This window comes from Geotrypetes seraphini, chromosome 3 (genome assembly GCF_902459505.1).
Source record: "Geotrypetes seraphini chromosome 3, aGeoSer1.1, whole genome shotgun sequence".
Taxonomy (NCBI): domain Eukaryota; kingdom Metazoa; phylum Chordata; class Amphibia; order Gymnophiona; family Dermophiidae; genus Geotrypetes; species Geotrypetes seraphini.
In genome coordinates, this window is record NC_047086.1 from 97914035 (window position 1) to 97934527 (window position 20493).

Genomic DNA, 20493 nt, shown 5'->3' on the forward strand with positions numbered 1-20493 from the left:
ACCTCGGGTCTGACCCAACAGAGGCATTTCTTATGTTCTTATATGTTCTTATGTTAAGCACATGCTCCATCTGAGCCTAGTATTTGAAGCAGGAGCCCTGTTGGATCTTTCGGTTAACATGGCTTTTTACATGCCTCACCTCAGCCATCACTTAGCTCAGGAAAATATTTCCAGCATCTTCTTTCATTAAAACCCATGTGCAAAATCAAAGCTTTTTCACAAGCTAAATTAAGAACAAGAATGTGCTACCGTATGAAGGAAAAGAGTCATATTAAAACACGCATACATACACATTGGATGTTTTATAATTTTGCAGCAATTGCCTCTAATCAGGACATTGACTGACAGTTAATATCCTTTTCATTGAAATTATTGCTTAATTAACTATTTTAATGGATTTCAATTATAGGTCCCTTGTGAGAACTGGGGACTCTGGGGTGCTTCCCTTCCTACATCTGTGCAGGTGCCAGCTTTATTCACTATGGAACCTGTATTCATTTCTAATATAAGTATTTACAAGGAAAGCTCTGTCTAAATCACACAGAAAGCTTACAACAGCATAGATACACCAGTTATTTATTTAATTCATTTTAGATCCCGTTGTCCCCATACAGCTCAGAACGGGTTACAGGTTAACATATATAGGGATCTAATATCAATGCCCATAATATACAGTTTACAGGTTACAATTTGCCATAGTTTATTTATTTAAAAAATTTATGAATCGCTTAAATCTAACCAATGTACAAAACATTTATATCCATAATTTCAAACACAAACAAACATTATAAAATGCAGTAAACAAATAAGTTAATCTTCCCCATACAATTTCCTTAATACAGAATTCTTTAAATCTAAAACAAATAATAACTACAGAGTTAGAGAAAGGCGTCCACAAACAATTGTGGTTTTAACAATTTCTTGGAAGACATACGATCTTTGCATAATCTCATTATACCTGGAATTGAATTCCAGAGATTCTTACCAGTTATCCTTACAGTGCAAGGTTTTCTGTACAAGTTTTATTCTAATACTTAATAAAAAGTTATTATCCTAACTCAAGGTAAAACAAAGAAAAATCCAATGGATCTGCAGTAAAAGGCGAACACCAAAAACAAAGGAAAGACCGCAGATTGGAATGTACAAGGTGCAGGAATCTTTATTAAAAGTCTGTACAAAATTGTAATCCATAAAAATGGCTCTCATATACATGGAGTTTGGACCCAACATGATCCGTTTTTTGGAGAAAACTCTCCTTTTTCAGAGATCTGGGATGTCCGATGTATCACATTTAGAGATTCATGCAGAGAACACTGTTGTTGTATAAAATAACAAAAATTTGGTTAATCGAAGACAGTGTTAGCCCAGAAGGAGAACTTGTCTTCGATTAACCAAATTTTTGTTATTATATACAACAATGGTATTCTCCGCATGAATCTCTAAATGTGATATATCAGACATCCCAGACCTCTGAAGAAGAGTTTTCTCCGAAACACGGCCCATGTTGGGTCTGCACTCCATGTATATAACAGCCATTTTTGTGGATTACAATTTTGTATAGACATTTAATAAAGATTCCTATACCTTGTATATTCCACTCTGCAGTCTTTCCTTTGTTTATTATCCTAACTCAACACATACTAGGGATCTAATATCAATGTCCATAATATACAGTTTACAGGTTGAATTAGTCAATTATAGTGCCAGATTTTTCAATTAAAGTATTCATCCTAACGTAACACTTATCGAGGGTCAAGTATCCAAGTATCATCTATTGGTCGTGGGCAGGAGAGATAGGTATTTCGTTTTCCTTTCATTTGTATTTCACGTTGATTCTTCCAAACACAAAAATTCTGATAATGAAAAAAAATCACCAATGAGGATACTTTTTATGAGTAGCATAGTTAGAAAAACTAGGTATGGAAATATTTCTGGTAAAACAGTAGCCTGAAACATGCATTAAATACATGTTTGGCTCCTGCTACTTGGTTAATGAACTGAGATCATAACTCAGGTGCCATCATGCAAGCTAGTTACACATATACACCCTAATTCTTTATATGATGCTCAAAATGATGCAAGTTTGGGCATATATCCATTTTGCTTTTGCAATTTAATTGATAAATTAGCCAATAAAGAAAATAAAGAAAAGGAATTTAATGAGGCCAGCATTTCATGGCAATACCACCGCAGCATCAGAACAAATAAGGACCAGCTGCTCAAGGTTAGCAGTGTGAAGCATCAGCATGCACCATCTCTCCCTCCCATCCACCCCTATATCCATATCTCCCTCTCTCCCCATACATCATCTTTCCTTCCCCTTCACACTTGGGTCTATTTCTTCCCCTCTCACCACTCTCATCCCTCCTGCAACATATTTCCTTCAACCCCCAACCCCAATCCCACTCACAAACATGCTCTTTCTTGCTTCATTGGGTCAGTGGGGATTCTTACAGCTGCCTGTGCTAACCTGGAAGCCTCTCTTCTGACACTTCCCGCTTGGACAGAAACATGAAGTTCTGACAGAGGGCGTGATGTGGTAGAGGAGAGGCTTTCGGGCACGGCCATTTTTAGACATGCTGGGGACCAGGGCAGAAATTAAGGAGGAAACAGGAAGCTGTGTCTTTGGGGGGAGACTGCAGCAGAAAGAAAGCAGGGAAGAGGCTGTAGGCAGCACTTCAGAACTTTTGCCAGTCAATTTGTCAGTGGGATGGGGAAAGTGAAGGCAACATTGGACTGGCACCGAAAGAAGAGGGAAGGCATGCTGGCCCAAAAGGGACCCTCAGAGCTGTGAGGCCCAGGACAGTTGCCCTGTTTGCCCTTTCCTAATAACAGCCCTGCTTCCACATTAGTGACAGGCCCTGTAGGAATCACTGCCGCTAACCTGTTAAAGCAAGAGAAGAGCCAGAGCCACGTGGTCAAAGAACTGGATGTGGCTCACGAGTCGTGGGTTTCCAGAGAATGACACGGTGACAAAATTAATCACCGTCCCCATCCCCGCGGATAACTGCGGGAAATAATCCCATGTCATTTTCTAGTGTCTATTTCAACCTCAGTCCTTCTACACCAGCATTCTTCAAAGCAAAGCTTGTGGGTCAGTGGTTGTGGCCATTCATACTCTGATTCTTCCCTCTCTCCTTAAAGAATGACATGAAGATGGTTTCTCGCGGTTATCCGCGGGGATGGGAACGGTGATGAATTTTGTCACTGTGTCATTCTCTAGTTTCCAACCCCTGTCCTAGAGTAAATCCCTGTGTATTTAGCTTTGGTCAAAATGAGGGACTGGGAAAACAAGAACTGATTTGTTAGAAGCTGCTGGGCTGGGTAGCAGGAACTAATTAGATAAAAGAAGTACTTTTAGGTTTCTTTGACCTCTCCCAGTTTAAATACTAAAGATTATTCATTAGTTTAAGCCCTTGGGCCTGAAAACAATTGGTAACAAAAGAAAAAGCATGATGCTGGAAGCTTGAGAATCCATGAGCTAGAATTCCAAGAGAATCTAAATGAGAGACTGGGGTGTATTCCTACTAATCTGTGACTTGAAATTTCTTTATCAGTCCAGATCAGGAAACTCTGAGCCTCTATCAGTTGTTTTGAACTGAAAGATTTAAAGAAAATCCCAATAAAGTCTGTTACTGTTATTCCTAGAATAAGCTGCATAAAATCTGTTTTACTTATTGGGATCTTGCTAGGTACTTGTGACCTGGATTGGCCACTGTTGGAAACAGGTTACTGGGTTTGATGGGGAACTCACGCACCATTCACACACCCTCCAACCAAAATCGTCAAAAGGAAAAAAACTGTTTGACAACCTCCTAACACTCGACCCCCCAACTCTACAACCTATTGACCTCGACCACAGACTACAAAACCTTCAAAAAATAAATAAAAACCCTTCTATTAAAAAAACACATAAAACCGAACTAACACAATCAGAACTGTCCCAAGCATCACCTGCAACTACTCCATATGTACTTCTGATGTCATGACAATTCAGACATAATTTATGTTATGTTTGGAATAATGGTTACATATATGAAGTTCAATAAAAGAAAATTTTCACTGCCTGTTTCTATTCTGACCATTTATTCCGTTTCATGGATTTTACATGGGGGGGGGGTGTCAAAAAATGATGGGCCCTGGGTGCCACATACTCTAGGTACGCCACTGTTGAAGGGCCATCTGGTATGATTTGCCTTTTTGCAGATGATACCAAAATCTGCAATAAAGTAGATACCCCTTATATGGATAACATGAGGAAGGACCTAGCAAAGCTTAGGGAATGGTCTAAAATTTGGCAGCTAAGATTTAATGCTGAGAAATGCAAGGTTGTGCATTTGGGCTGCAAAAACCCGAAGGAACAGTACAGCTAGGGGTGAAGAACTTTTGTGCCCAAAAGAAGAGCAGGACTTGGATGCGATACTGTGGGATGATCTTAAGGTGGCCAAACGATTTGAAAAGGTGACAGCAAAAGCTAGAAAGATGCTTGAGTATATGGGGAGAGGAATGGCCAGTAGGAAAAAAGAGGTATTGATACCCTTGTGAGACCTCATTTAGATATATTGCATGCAGTGGCATAGTAAGGAGAGGTGGGTGGCAGACCATCCCAGATATCATCTTGGTAGGGACGCCAGCAGCTCTCCACCTCTACCTCGCCATGCATGTACCTTCACTCCCCCCCCCCACCACACACACGGTACCTCTAGCACTTTGCCGGCATGAGCAGCAGCTCCAACTTGCTGCTTGCGCCAGCATCAGTGCTCTCCTCTGACGTTACTTCTGGGTCTCAAGACTAGGAAGTGACATCAGAGAGAGAGCTGATGCTGGCAGCAAATTGGAGATGCTGCTCGAGCCAGGGAAGCTAAGCAAGTACAGGGGAAGGGAAGGGAAGGGAAGGGGCGTGTGCGGCAGGAGGGAGGAGAAGTGTGTGAGGCAGCGCCTACCACTCTTGCGGCACCATTGATTGTGGAGATCACACCTTCCAGAAGATATAAGCAGGATGGAATTGGTGCTGAGGAAGGCTACTAAAAAAGGTCAGTGGTCTTCGTCATAAGGCATACGGAACAGACTTAAAGATCTCAATAAGTATACTTTGGAGGAAAAGGTGAACTAGGGGAGATACGATGGAGATATTTAAATACCTATGTGGTATTAATGCACATGAGATGAATCTTTTACAATTGAAAGGAAAGTCTGGAATGAGGGGGCATCGGATGAATGTGAAAGGGGACAGATTCAGAAGTAAGCTCCAAAAATACCTTTTCATGTAAAGGGTAGGAAATGCTTGGAAAGGCCTCCCAGTAGAGATGGGGGAGACAAAAAGTGTATTTGAATTCAAGAAAGCTTGAGACAAGTATGGTGGATCTTTAAAGGAGAGGAGGGGATAGTAGATGACATGGTTAGGCAAACTAGACAGGCCAAATGGTCTTTATCTGCCTTCATTTTTCTATGTTTCTATGTCTAATTCTTATTTTTAACCTGCTAGCTCACTATGTTTTGCCATAAATAGCAGTGTACTAAACTTTTCATTATTATAACTATGGAATGGCAAAAGGTCTAAGCAAAAAATTGTTTGGTAGGACTCCTGGGTGTTTTCTGACACATGAGCAAATCCAAGCTACTACTTGTCTTCATTTGCTCCTGTAGTCTGATTTATTCTGACCATGAAGGAAATGGAATCAAAGCAGAAATAATTTATGCCCTTCCTATGCTTGCTGATGTTTCCTATTCTCCCTATACTAAATTGAGGAACTGCTGAACAAACTCATTCCACAGGCCTGCCATGTCTGTCCTCACTAGTTCAATCTTGCTGATTGCTGGTATTATCATGGCCAAACAATGTCACCTCTACTTGTATATAGAAAAGCAGTGTTCAAAGAAGGCCAAGAGTGTTCAACTATAAATTAGAACAATGCCTCATAGTGACATCACTCCAATTCTTGCCTTTACTAGCAGCAGGGGCGCAGGATAGCTAGGTTCAAGCTGAAAGTCACTGGGCCTAACATGGTTTGTGATGGACATATGAAGCACAATTTAGAAATAAGGATAAGAAGAATAGCAAGAAAAAGAAAATACAAGAACAGCCAAATGCTTTTAATGTAAGAAGATGAGAAAAAAATCAAAACAGTTTAGCAAAAAACCCAAAACAAAACAAAAACAACCCTTTAAGAGGTTTTTTTGTGGAAAAAACTTGAGAGACAGCTGAAAAAAGTGTGATGTGTAATGCGTTTGAGGTCTCCAGATCAGGAAATGAGGTATTGAGTATATGACTGGAAACAGGGAGTCCTGAGTGTCTGGGAGAGGAAAGAATGTGTGACTAGAAAATTGAAAGCTTTCTGTGTGTGTGTGTTTTTGTGAGGGGAAGAGGTCTTGTTTGCTTGACTAATTAGACATGTATAAGGTCAACACAAAGCTTTTCAAGCCAAAAATCAGAGCACAGAAGGACAAGGCGATAAGGAGGAAAAGTGTCATGACTTTTCTGACTGCTGTTGCAGTTTGAACACATACTTTATAGATTTTAGATCCTTCTCATATAATGCCAACTCTTAAAGACTAAAGGATGAATGTAATATTTTATTATGAAGCACTAGGCACTTTAGTAAAAATTCTAGAATGGAGGGTATTCACCAACAAAATCCCACAACAGTGAAAAATTATTCCACTGCCTTACCACACCTCATTCAAAGTGATTACTTGATTCTATTTTAAGGTCCTCAGCGGGCCACCACACACTCAAATCTTTTCCTTGTGCGAGGCTTTATGCTCCTATTCGTCATTGGACCCCTTATTTACTCTCAATTTTTGTAGAAAATACATTTTAAATATGTGAATGCTAAAGGTACTTAGCTTAGAATTTTGACGCTAGCCGGGAGGGTAGAAACATCCGTCACCCTCCCGGCTAGCGTCCGGTGACGGATGTTTCTACCCTCCCGGCTAGCGTCAAGATTCTAAGCTAAGTACCTTTAGCATTCACATATTTAAAATGTATTTTCTACAAAAATTGAGAGTAAATAAGGGGTCCAATGACGAATAGGAGCATAAAGCCTCGCACAAGGAAAAGATTTGAGTGTGTGGTGGCCCGCTGAGGACCTTAAAATAGAATCAAGTAATCACTTTGAATGAGGTGTGGTAAGGCAGTGGAATAATTTTTCACTGTTGTGGGATTTTGTAATATTTTATTTTGTAATATTTTGTAATATTTTATTAAGCATACATTCTACAGAATTTACAGATCTTATTGTAGGATACAGAATGATCTAATTCTTGAGGGATATGTTCAGGTTGGGATGCAATTAGCAATATTAAATGCCCTCCCCTGTTTCTCTCTCTCTTTCAAGATTCAAAAATCTTTACTGTCATAACAATTTGTTCAGGAGTTACATAAGTAATGAAGTGGAAACTAAAAGCACTGAACAATACTATTACAACTACTACTACTAATCATTTCTATAGCATCACTAGACATACGCAATGCTGTACACCAAAATACAGAAGAGACAGTCCTTGCTCCAAAGAGCAGACAAACTGGACAAGAAAGTGCATCAATACGTATACTGTGCTCAGGTGGGGGAATTACAGATGGGCTAATAAGACAGATATTAGTGGGTTGGAGTTTGGAAATGAAAACATCTTAAAAGTGGGCTTTGAGTCTGGATTTGAATACTGACAGAGACAGAGCCTGATGTATTAGGTCAGGCAGTTTGTTCCAGGCAGCAAGATAGAAGGGACGGCATCTGGAGTTGGCTGTAGAAGAGAAGGGTACAGATAAGAGAGACTTATCTGATGAGTGGAGTACCTGGGGTGGGGGTGGGGAGTGTGGGGAGAGATACCGAGGAGCTGCCGAGCAAATACACTTGTAGGTCAGTAAGAGGAGTTTCAACTCTATGTAGAAACAGATAGGGAACCAATGAAGTGACTTGTGGAGAGGGGTAATGTGTGCATAGCGACATTGCTGTAAAATGAGGCATGTAGCAGAGTTCTGAACACATTGTAAGGGAGAGAGATGGTTTAGCGGAAGGCTAGTGAGAAGTAGGTTGCAGTAGTCTAGGTGATGAAGGTATAGATGAGGGTCTTGGCACTGCACTCAGAAAGGAAGGGGCTGATTTTAACGATATTGTAGAGAAAAAAATGACAGGTTTTGGCAGTTTGTTGTATACAGTGGTGCCTCGCATAACGGACGCCTCGCACAGCGAACGCTGCGCACAACGAACTTTATGTCTTGATTCGTACAACGAACTTCGTTTCACACAACGAAGTCGCCCGAGCTGCATCCTTCCGCGCAGGCACTGCGCTTAACTGCCCTCTCTCCGCCTGGCTCCCTCTTGCCCCCCCCGACTCCCCGACACGATCGGGGCAAGAGGGAGCCCAAGCCCTCTTGCCCCCCCGACTCCCCGACACGATCGGGGCAAGAGGGAGCTCAAGCCCTCTTGCCCCCCCGACTCCCCGACACGATCGGGGCAAGAGGGAGCCCAAGCCCTCTTGCCCCCCCGACTCCCCGACACGATCGGGCCAGGAGGGAGCCCAAGTCCTCCTGGCCACGGCGACCCCCTAATCCCACCCTGCACTACATTACGGGCAGGAGGGATCCCAGGCCCTCCTGCCCTCGACGCAAACCCCCCCTCCCCCCAACGATCGGCCCCCCCCCAAGAACCTCCGACCGCCCCCCAGCCGACCCGCGACCCCCCTGGCCGACCCCCACGACACCCCCAACCCCCTTCCCCGTACCTTTCTGTAGTTGGCCGGACAGACGGGAGCCAAACCCGCCTGTCCGGCAGGCAGCCAACGACGGAATGAGGCCGGATTGGCCCATCCGTCCCAAAGCTCCGCCTACTGGTGGGGCCTAAGGCGCCTGGGCCAATCAGAATAGGCCCGGGAGCCTTAGGTCCCTCCTGGGGGCGGGGCCTGAGGCACATGGGCCCAACCCGACCATGTGCCTCAGGCCCTGCCCCCAGGAGGGACCTAAGGCTCCCGGGCCTATTCTGATTGGCCCAGGCGCCTTAGGCCCCACCAGTAGGCGGAGCTTTGGGACGGATGGGCCAATCCGGCCTCATTCCGTCGTTGGCTGCCTGCCGGACAGGCGGGTTTGGCTCCCGTCTGTCCGGCAAACTACAGAAAGGTACGGGGAAGGGGGTTGGGGGTGTCGTGGGGGTCGGCCAGGGGGGTCGCGGGTCGGCTGGGGGGGCGGTCGGAGGTTCTTGGGGGGGGCGGTCGTTGGGGGGAGGGGGGGTTTGCGTCGAGGGCAGGAGGGCCTGGGATCCCTCCTGCCCGTAATGTAGTGCAGGGTGGGGTTAGGGGGTCGCCGTGGCCAGGAGGACTTGGGCTCCCTCCTGGCCCGATATTGTCGGGGAGTTGGGGAATCGGCGGGGCAAGAGGGCTTGGGCTCCCTCTTGCCCCGATCGTGTCGGGGAGTCGGGGGGGCAAGAGGGCTTGGGCTCCCTCTTGCCCCGATCGTGTCGGGGAGTCGGGGGGGCAAGAGGGCTTGGGCTCCCTCTTGCCCCGATCGTGTCGGGGAGTCGGGGGGCAAGAGGGCTTGGGCTCCCTCTTGCCCCGATCGTGTCGGGGAGTCGGGGGGCAAGAGGGCTTGGGCTCCCTCTTGCCCCGATCGTGTCGGGGAGTCGGGGGGGCAAGAGGGCTTGAGCTCCCTCTTGCCCCGATCGTGTCGGGGGTGCCAGGGACCACACGGAGTCACCCACCGTACCACCCGATTCGGGTAAGCGCAGGTATCGGTGGGTGGCTTATTTGCGGGGGGGTGCCTTATTTTACATTTTTTTCTAAAAAGGGGGGGCTGTCTTATTTGATGGCCCTGCCTTATCATCGGGGAAACACGGTAGAAAAAAAAAAAAATGAACAGTTAAGTCCCAGTTTTTGCCGCTGAGACTCTGCCCTCTCTCACTGTAAAATTAGACTCTACTTAGTCTGTCTTTAAATTTAAAAAATGTGTGTTGTTTTAAAAAACAATTATGTTTTTAGATGTATCTAAATAAAAATAATAACCAAAAATTTATCTTTTTTTATGTCATCTTAGCATATTTTATGCTGCAGAACGAATTATTTTTTTTTACATGTATTCTTATGGGAAAACGTGTTTCACATAACGAACGTTTCGCATAACAAACTTGCTCCTGGAACCAATTAAGTTCGTTGTGTGAGGCACCACTGTATATGAAGAAAGGGAGAGAGATGAGTCAAAGATTACCCCAAGGTTGCGAGCCAACAAGACAGGTAGGATGAGGGTTAGGGTTGTTCACAGAAATAGAGAATGTGGAAGAGAAAACACAGGATTAGGTGGAAAGATAAGGAACTCAGGCATAGATTCTTAAAAAACTGTTAAAAAATGATGGCCTACTATCACAGCCATTCTGGTAGCAAATTAAAAAAAGCGAGTCATTCTCCAAAAAACACTCATGCCAATGAGATTGGCAGAGAGTAGCGAAAACTCAATAAATTTGCATGTGCTCGTCGCTGGTGATTGCGATGGGCACATGCGCAGAATAAACCCAAAAGAAACCCCCCCCCCCAAAAAAAAAAAAAAGACAACAGCGGGAGAGATGTCCAATCTCTCCCGCTGCCAACCAATATACCCACCCCTGCAGCATGAGAGATGCCCACTCTTTCCCATCACCAAGTGACCTCCCCCCCTGCAGCAGCGGGAGAGATATCCATTTTCTCCCACTACAAACAACACTGCCCCTCCAGCAGCAACCCCCCCAGCAGTGGGAGAGATGCCCACTCTCTCCCACTTCCAAGCAATCTCCCAGCAGTGGGAGAGATGCCCACTCTCTCCCGCTCCCCCCCTTACCTTGAGTTAGTTGGCTAACCAGAGGGATGCCTACTCCCTGTGGCCAGCTGGCCTGCCTCTTCAAAACTGGGGAGAGGTCTGGGGCTCTAATTGGTCTGGAAAGCTAGGGACATAGGGCAGAGTACAGTACTGGGGTTTAAGAAAGGTTTGGACAAATTCCTGCTGGGAAAGGGGATAGAGGGGTATAGATAGAAATTTACTGCACAGGTCCTGGACCTGTTGGGCCGCCGCGTGAGCGGACTGCTGGGCGCGATGGACCTCGGGTCTGACCCAGCGGAGGCATTTCTTATGTTCTTATGACATTCCTTGGGGCATCTGGGCCAATCAGAGCCTTAGGCTCCTTCCCAGTCCATCAGGGAGGGGCTTTAGGCTCTGATTGGCCCAGGAGGGGCCTTAGAGAACCTGGGCCAATGAGATCCTCAGGACCCTCCTCGGTGCATTCCAGGATGCACCGGGGAGGGGAAGACCCATTTTGAAGAGGCGGGTCAGCTGGCCTCAGGAAGTAGGCATCACTCTGGTGAGCCAACTAATTCAAGGAAAGGGGGAGAGGGGTCAGAGGCAGGTGTTGTGTGACAGCATGATAGAAAGGGGATCTCTCCCGCTGCTGTGGGGGTTTGCTGCTGCGGGGGTGGGGGGGCGTGTGTGTTTTTTGTGGAGGGAGAGAGTGGGGATCTCTCCTGCTGCTGGGGGGTCGCTGCTGCCGGGGGGAGGGTGTTTGTGGTGGGAGAGAGTGGGCATATCTCCCACTGCTGTGGGAGTTTGCTGCTGCAGGGGGGGGGTGTTTGGTGTGGAGGGAGAGAGTGGGGATCTCTTCTGCTGCTGGGGGGAGGTGTCGCTGCTGTAAGGGGGTTGCTTGTGGCGAGAGAGGGTGGGCATCTCTCCCGCTGCTGTGGGGGTTTGCTGCTGCGGGGTGTGCATGTTTTTTGTGGAGGGAGAGAGTGGGGATCTCTCCTGCTGCTGGGGGGGGGGTTGTTTGTGACGAGAGAGAATGGACATCTCTCCCGCTGCTGGGGGGGGGGGAGTTGGTTTGCTGTCCAGCAGACTCTAACACTGCCATGCCAGGGTTTTAAAGAGTGCTGTACTGGCACCCCTGCACCAGTCAAAAGCTGATGCTGCTCTTAGAAAATGGCTTGGCAATTGTTAAGAATCCACTAGAATGCTCATTTCAATGTTGACGAGCCCATTTGCATGTCAGTGTTGTAGACTGCTAGAAACCTTGCTAAAGACAGAGATAGACCGTTTTGATAATCTGCTGCTAAATTGCCTGCAGGCTAAACCATTGGAAAACAGTTTAACAATGGCGTTAAAGTTTTGAGAATCTGGTCCTCAGCCTTGGACATGTTTAATTTTAGATGGCAGTAAAAGCCATCCAGGTAGCAATATCAGACAAGTAGGTTGAAACCCAGGACTGAATGCCTGTCAAGATTTCCAGTATAGAGAGAGAGATCTGCGAGTCATCAGCATAAAAGTGATATTGAAATTCATGGGAGGAGATTAGAGCACCAAGGGAAGAAGTGTAGATGGGGGGGGGGGGGGGGGGGGGGGGGAAATCACAACATAGACATTAACAAAGACAATTATAAGATTCTGGTGATTTTTGCTATTGTGTCTAGCCATATATTTTTCATTATATATTCAAACATCTGTCCTTCTCCACAGAGTTCCAAGGTTGAACAAAGCAATAATATGATATAGTATATAAAATACAAGTAACATAAGACCATAATAATAATAATAATAACTTTATTTTTGTATACCGCCATACCCAAGGAGTTCTAGGCGGTTCACATTTGTTTATCAAAAAAAATTACAAGTGGTTTAAAACAATTGAACATAAGAAAATAAAATCATTAAACAAATATAGCTGTAACTTTCAAATGATGAGCTTAAATGTAAAGCCTTGGTCATGCAACTGTCCATCTCACCCTCTCAAAAGTCTATTGCTTTGAATGACCTTGACAGAGGTGTTAGTATTAATTCTTATCTCTATAAAAAGCTTTTCTTTTTCAAAATCTCTCTTGGCATACCTTTTACTTTTTTTACTTCTAACTTGCCAGTGCTTGCACTTATTCCTATTTTCTTCATAAGGATCTGCTTTCCACTTTCTGAAAGATGCCTTTAGGCTTTCGTTGCCACTAAACCTTTACCATTAAATCACACTGACCATGATTTGGCCTTCCTTTGACCTTTTTTCAATATGCTGAGTATATTTTACCTGAGTTTCCAAAACGGTCTTTTAAAATAATGTTATATGAAATTGCCTTTATAAATGTATTTGCACTTCAACTATATGGGAGTCAGCAACTAAACTACTGTGATAATTCTAACAGTACTTGACACTCAAATCACAGTTATTTATATCCAATTCTTCCTATATTATATATCTAAAATTATAATTATAAAGTGAAGTGCTCAGACTCACATTCACAAGTGCTAAACGTGATATACACCAGCACGGGTTGCCTACGGGACTATCATAGCACTATCAGGTTCTATTGCCATATCACAGTGACTGCAAATTAGTACAAATATACAGTATAAAACACATACTTATCTTGATCAAATTAGCTGAATGGCAGAAATTCAAAGGCAATCCCCATACAATCAACCAAAGGAATAACTCCAGAAGCTGCTAGCACCGGCTTGGTAATTTGGTGATTGCTGGATTCCATTTTGCTTTACATTGTAGAACTGAAAACCTTTGAGGTAGTTATCATGTGAGCTCATTTTTCCAACATCTAAGAAGAATGTCCTTCAATTACACAAAAATGGTGGCCTTCTTGACATAATATATTTGTTTCAGCTATAGACTAGAGCTGATTCTTTTTATTGTTTATTTTATCAGACAGCCTGTGGAACGGTGGCACATCAATCACGCACAGGTGAGCACTTTAGTTACGGAAACCTGTGGAACTGACTCTTTCCTCACCTCTCTGAGTCAGAATGAATGTTTGTGGAGTTGTACATAAGAACATAAGAATTGCCGCTGCTGGATCAGACCAGTGGTCCATCGTGCCCAGCAGTCCGCTCACGCGGCGGCCCTTAGGTCAAAGACCAGTGCTCTAAATGAGTCCAGTCTCACCTGCGTACATTCTGGTTTAGCAGGAACTTGTCTAACATTGTCTTGAATCCTTGGAGGGTGTTTTCCCCTATAACAGACTCCGGAAGAGCGTTCCAGTTTTCTACTACTCTCTGTGTGAAGAAGAACTTCCTTACATTTGAACGGAATCTATCCCCTTTTAACTTTAGAGAGTGCTCTCTCGTTCTCCCTACCTTGGAGAGAGTGAACATCCTGTCTTTATCTACTAAGTCTATTCCATTCAGTACCTTGAATGTTTCGATCATGTCCCTTCTCAGTCTCCTCTTTTCAAGGGAGAAGAGGCCCAGTTTCTCTAATCTCTCACTGTACGGCAACTCCTCCTGCCCCTTAATCATTTTAGTCGCTCTTCTCTGAACCCTTTCGAGTATCCTTCTTCATGTACAGCGGCCAGTGCTAGATGCAGTACTCCAGGTGAGGGCGCACCATGGCCCGGTACAGCGGCATGATAACCTTCTCCGATCTGTTCGTGATCTCCTTCTTAATCATTCCTAGCATTTTGTTTGCCCTTTTCGCTGCCGCCACGCATTGCACGGACGGCTTCATCAACTTGTTGACCAGTACTCCCAAGTCTCTTTCCTGGGGGGGGTCTTAAAAACTTATGTATGGATGGTCCAATTTATCAATTTGTCCAGTAAGCTTTGGACCTCCATGTAGATGGTTCATTATGCTTCCTTGAAAGCTACTGGGAGCCCTCTTGGGTTTGACATCTTACTTAGCCTAGACTTGAGGAGCCCTCTTAAGTAGCCACTGTTGTCCAGCAGAAGTTCGGCCTTGCCTAGCATCTCCCTTACCGAAGTAGTTTTGTTTTCACTGGAAGGAAGAGTTATAAGCAGAGGAGCAAATGTTAGTCCCCTGCACAAGGCAAGAATTGGTGTGCTACAAAATTAGGAGACACCAGCATTGAAGGTGGAAGGAGGTATATCCGGCACTGAGCAGTATGAAAGTTGTCAAAGTCCTGGTGGAAGTGATGCAGTAATGGTAACTTTACCTATACCTTTGTCATTGATAAATCACCTGTCTGTAATCAGTTACCATATGGCTCCAGAAAAAGGAGGACGGATTGAGACATCCAGGTTTTACTTCCATTGTTTTCAATGGAAGTAAAGCCCAGAAGTCTGTCTCTGTTCTCTTTACTTGCAATGATTTCAGTAGAAGTACAGTCTGGATGCCTCAATCTGTCCTCCTTTTTCTGGTTTAAGTCAAACCTTAACAATCTTGGGCCCCTGAAGAAGGCATGTTTACCGAAACATGGACCGTGTCGGATCCTTAGGTTTATATAAAGGGTGGTAATATTCAACCGTATTGATATAAGAACATAAGAAGTTGCCCCCGCTGAGTCAGACCAAAGGTCCATCTTGCTCAGCGGTCCGCTCCCGCGGCGGCCCATCAGGCCTAGTGCCTGAACAGTGGTCCCTGATTAATTTTGTAACTTACCTCTAATCCCATCCCTATAATCTACCTTTACTCTTATCTGTACCCCTCAATCCCTTTGTCTTCCAAGTACCTATCCAAAGCTTCTTTGAACCCCTGTAGCGTGCTCCTGTTTATCACATCCTCCGGTAGCGCGTTCCATGTATCCACCACCCTCTGTGTGAAAAAGAACTTTCTGGCGTTTGTTCTAAACCTCTCCCCTTTCAATTTCTCTGAGTGCCCCCTTGTACTTATTGATCCCCTTAATTTGAAAAATCTGTCCCTGTCTATTTTTTCTATGCCCTTCATGATCTTGAAGGTTTCTATCATGTCTCCTCTAAGTCTCCGCTTTTCCAGGGAGAAAAGCCCTAGCTCTTTCAGTCTGTCAGTATATGAGAGGTCCTCCATGCCCTTTATTAGCTTAGTTGCTCTTCTCTGGACCCTCTCAAGTACCTCCATGTCCTTCTTGAGGTACGGCGACCAGAACTGAACACAGTACTCCAGGAGCGGGCACACCATAGCATGATACAGTGGCAGGATGACTTCCTTTGTCCTGGTCGTGATGCCCTTCTTAATGATACCCAACATTCTGTTTGCTTTCCTTGAGGCCGTGGCACACTGCGCCGACGCCTTCAATGTTGTGTCTACCATCACTCCCAGGTCTCTTTCAAGGTTGCTCACCCCTAGCGCTGATCCCCCCATTTTGTAAGTGAACATCAGGGTTTTTTTCCCTATATGCATGACCTTGCATTTCCCTATGTTGAAACTCATTTGCCACTTTTTGGCCCATTTTTCCAGTGTTGTCAATTGATATAATAAACATAGCCTGCATCTTGTACATTTCGTCTGCAGTTCCCTTTGCTTTCTCCTTTTTCTAGAGCCATATGGTAACCCTATCTGTAATAGTTCTGCAGGTTATTATGAGAAGCTTCATCAGAGATGGCAAAAGTTTAATTCCTCAGTCTAATGCTTTGAATATAAGGGTTCAAGTCTTGGAGAACAAAGTAAAAACAACTGTTTTGGAAGCTTCATTCTGGGCTCCTAAAGTGGAGGAACTGAAGCATAAGGTCTGTAGACTAACATTCAGGTGTTGACTTGAAACATGGTTAAAGATAATTTGAATTTAAGAACTAAGGTGGAAAATCTTGAATATTTCCAAAGGATCTAATCTCAGATTTTTGAATTTTCCCAAGCTTTCAGAAACATCATTAGGTGTAGCATCATTAGGTGTAGCACCTGAGCTTGTTCCTGTGTTGTTAGAGCTTATTATTTACCTGCTTTTAAGAGACAAGTGGAACAGTCACATGGAGAGTACAGCTGAGATAGATATTTTAGACATTTCAAATATATTGGAGCATTTAGATATTCAGAATGTTACTCCACCTATTATGCTGGTAACTTTTCCTTTAGTCTCTGATAAAGAATGGTTACGTAGAATGATTTTTAACCAGTGTGATAAGACTTTTCTCATGTACATTGCAGGGATAGAAAAGGTGTTTCAACAACTAGGCATACAAAACAGAATATATGCTGATGATATATTGATTTTTTTCCCCTGTCGGAAATGATATTCAAAGTATTGAGCCGCTGTTACATGTGTTATAGAATGGATGACTATGCATGGATTACAGTTGAATGTTCAAAAACTGAGATTATTTTAGTAGGGAGAGATAAAGAACAGATTGAATCAGAGCATTTAAATAGGCTGGGAAAAGAACTACCAGTGAAAAAGGAACTACTGGTATTGGGGGTATGGTTGGACTCTGTGTTGACAATGGGTTATCAAATCTTGCAGACTATTCAATCTGGTTATGCACAATTGCATATGTTGTTGAAGCCAACGTTGCTGCCGTACATTTTTCATACTGTAATACTGACGCTTATTTTAGGTAAGTTAGATTACTGCAATGCACTCTATCTTGGAGTAGCAAAGACAAAGAATAAGGCATTACAAGTGTTAATAAATTCTACGGCGAGTCCACATTACGCCAATCTTGAAGCAGTTGCATTGGCTTCCAGGAAAGAGTTCAGTTCAAGGTTTTGTCCATCATACTGTACGCCAGATTCTATACCATAAGGCCCCGATTGCTTCCAGGACAGGTTGAAATTATACTCTCCTACAAGAGAGCTATGATCAGAATACGCTATGAGACTGGACCTGGATAGGGTGTGTAATATATCACATGTAAGATCGATGTTTTCCATAGCAGGTGTGAAGTTCTGGAATGCATTGGCTGAGCAATTATGCTTGTGCAAATTTTTAAATAAAAGGAATAAATAATGTTTAACAGTGTCTGATCTATTCAAAGAAGAAATTCATTTCTTTAGCTTGCATAGCTGCTTTATGATAACCTTGCAATATTCAATGAAGATTGGTCTAGTGGTTGAGCTGCTGCCTCTGCATCCAAAGGTCGTAGGATCAAATCCCAAAGCTGCTCCTTGTGACCCTGGCCAGGTTACTTAATCTTCCATTGGGCCAGATACTACAAAAGTACTTGATATATGTAAACAAAATTGAATGTACAACCTCATAAAAGCAATATACAAATCCCATAAATCATTACTGGGTCCTCATCACATTCCATTCAATGATTGTATGCTATCATTTCTAGGAGATTCCAGGGCTGCTGATACCCCATTTTCATAACTCTGGGGAGAGTACCCTTTATTTGAGGTAAACATAGGTCCACTATAATATCTATATCTCCCTACTGTAGTCACAGGATTGGGATACATATGTATTCATACAACAATTGCAAACTATCACCTTGTGTTAGCTTCTCTACATTAGGCATCTACACTTGCAATTGATGGCAGAGAATGTGGTAACAGCATTTCACACAACAGTAACATCAAATAGGTTGCTAACGTCCCACCACATACATTCATATACGTGTACATACATATAAATATACACTTATACATACATATACACATACATACATGTAAATACAGAACATACATAAACATTCATATGCCCCAATGAGATACAGTTGGTAAAGTCCACAGAATATGATAAGGATAGGCCTTGTGATGCCCTTTCAGTCATTAGGATGTGGCCATCTACTTGTGAGTGCCCTGGACACTATTAGAAACATGATCTGGCCCTTAATGCACCATTACCTGTCCAGTCTCACATTTGGCCCTTTTATACAGTCACAGAGACTTCTGCTGGAAGATGCCTACAGCTGATGCAGAAACTCCACTATCTCCTGCAGGAGCTGCCTTTGTTCCTCACACCCCTGCTGCCCCACTAGCAGTAGGAGCTGTCTATTGACCGGGGAGGGGGGAGGGTGTGGCTGTTGGGGGCACTTCCATGACAGCAGGGAACTGGGGCTTGGCAGCTGGCTCTATAGACCCATCCTCCAGAGGTGGCATGTCAGCATATATGTCCTTAACCTGTATGTTGTCTGGCACCTCCCAGGAACCCTGCTCCACCACCACAACCTCCTGTAACAACAACATCTCTTGGCCCACCTCCTCCGCCACATCTTCTGCCACATCTTACCCTACCTCCTCGACCACCTCCTCCGCCACATCTTCTATCACATCCTCAGTCACATCTTCTGTTACCTCGGCTACCTCCTCCACAACATCATTTTCTGCCTCCTGACCCATCTCATCCACTGCCACCTGTGCTGCCTCCTGGGCCACCTCATGGATCATCTTCTGGGCCAGCTCCTTGAGCATGCTGTTTTTGCCCTGTGTGTGGTAACAACAAATTTAGGATGACCACATTATGCATGGATTTCATAGTAGTTCAGCAGGCAGGGAATGGCATAGGTCTGTATTTTTTCCATGTACAAGGGAGTCAGCTCTGAGGGTGGCAGCAATGAGATGACACAGGATAGAACCCTGACAGATGGCCTGGCAGTGTGAAAGAGGGTGGGGTGGTGCAGCACTTAAGCACAGATAGGACTTTGAATATGTACTGGGCTGCAGGTTTCAGAGTTTCTGGTATGTCTTACAAGGCAGCTTTCCAACCTGTGCATCTGACTGTGGTGTGTGCAATGAATGCAGTATGGAGTGTATGAGGGGCTATTGGTTCAAGGGGGCTATTGGTTCAAGGGATATAGTGAGTACCCTCTGTTATTGTATTGTATTTTATCCCTTTTCCTTCTGTTGGATGATTCTGTGGGGTAGTGGTTTTGGATGAGGTGTTGCAGTGCCAGGGTTTGATACCCGCTGTTGGTGAATGTATTTTTTTTTTTTTTGCCCAGCTGCAGCAATGAACAATATCCGAGTGTGTAAGAGAATGCATATAGTATAACCAATGGGTACTGTGCATATATCCCTTCCTTCTCCCCACCTCCCTGCTCCAATCTTTCCCATGTCATCTTATTGTTGGAAGTCTTGGGGATAGCAGGTGCAGAGAAGAGGTAGGAGCATCACTTCTAGGACATGATGGGATACATTACATTAGTGATTTCTATTTCGCCATTACCTTGCGGTTCAAAGCAGATTACATAAGATTTATCAGGAGGTTATAAGAATTGTAACTTTACATAAGAATTGTCATAGGAATTACATAAGAATTGTCGGGAACTTGAGGTGATACATGTTGGGTAATTAGAAACATTTTAGATATGAAAGGGGTAGATGGTGTGGTAGGTGGAAATTGGGAAGGAACTGGTCGTGTTAAATAGGTTTTATGTATTTTTTGAAGAATAGGGTTTTAGTTTCTTTTTTGAAGGTTTTGTGGTCGAAGACAGTAGATTGGTGATTTGTCTGTCTAGTTTTGCTGCTTTGGTGGCCATTAGATTGTCATATAGTTTTCATCATTTGACATTTTTGGTTGGTGGGTGTGTGAATAGCGATTGGTTTCTCCTGTGTCTGGTTGAGGTGGATTGAGTTAGTCGGTTGTTCCAGTAGGATAGGCTTTCTCCATTAATAGCTTTGAAAAGTAGGCAGTAGAATTTGAAGTGTATTCTTGTTTGTATTGGGAGACCTGGGCAGTTAATGAGTTACTGCAGGGAGGGGGGACTTACGTTGGTGTCTGAGGCAAAATGGTGTCTGAGGTGCTGTCTTGTGCGTCAAATGAGGGCTGGATTGTCGTGGTTCATCCTCCTGAGGAAGTCAAGGACCCTATAGCCACCAAAGCACCTGCAAGACAAAAGTTGTGGCCGTTGATTCCACCAATCCAAAGTATGCAGGGTTATGAGGGCACTGAGCACATTATACTATA

At 44.1% G+C, this 20493-nt stretch overlaps 1 long non-coding RNA gene across 1 annotated transcript; it reads right to left on the reverse strand.

The window, feature by feature from the left end:
* Positions 1–1582: 1582 nt before the first annotated feature.
* LOC117356340 lies at positions 1583–20414 on the reverse strand. The gene is made up of 3 exons (XR_004538621.1): positions 20297–20414; positions 18822–19010; positions 1583–1853 (listed from the first exon to the last, which is right to left on the reverse strand). It is a non-coding gene; the product is annotated as an uncharacterized LOC117356340 (long non-coding RNA).
* Between the last annotated feature and the right edge of the window lie 79 nt (positions 20415–20493).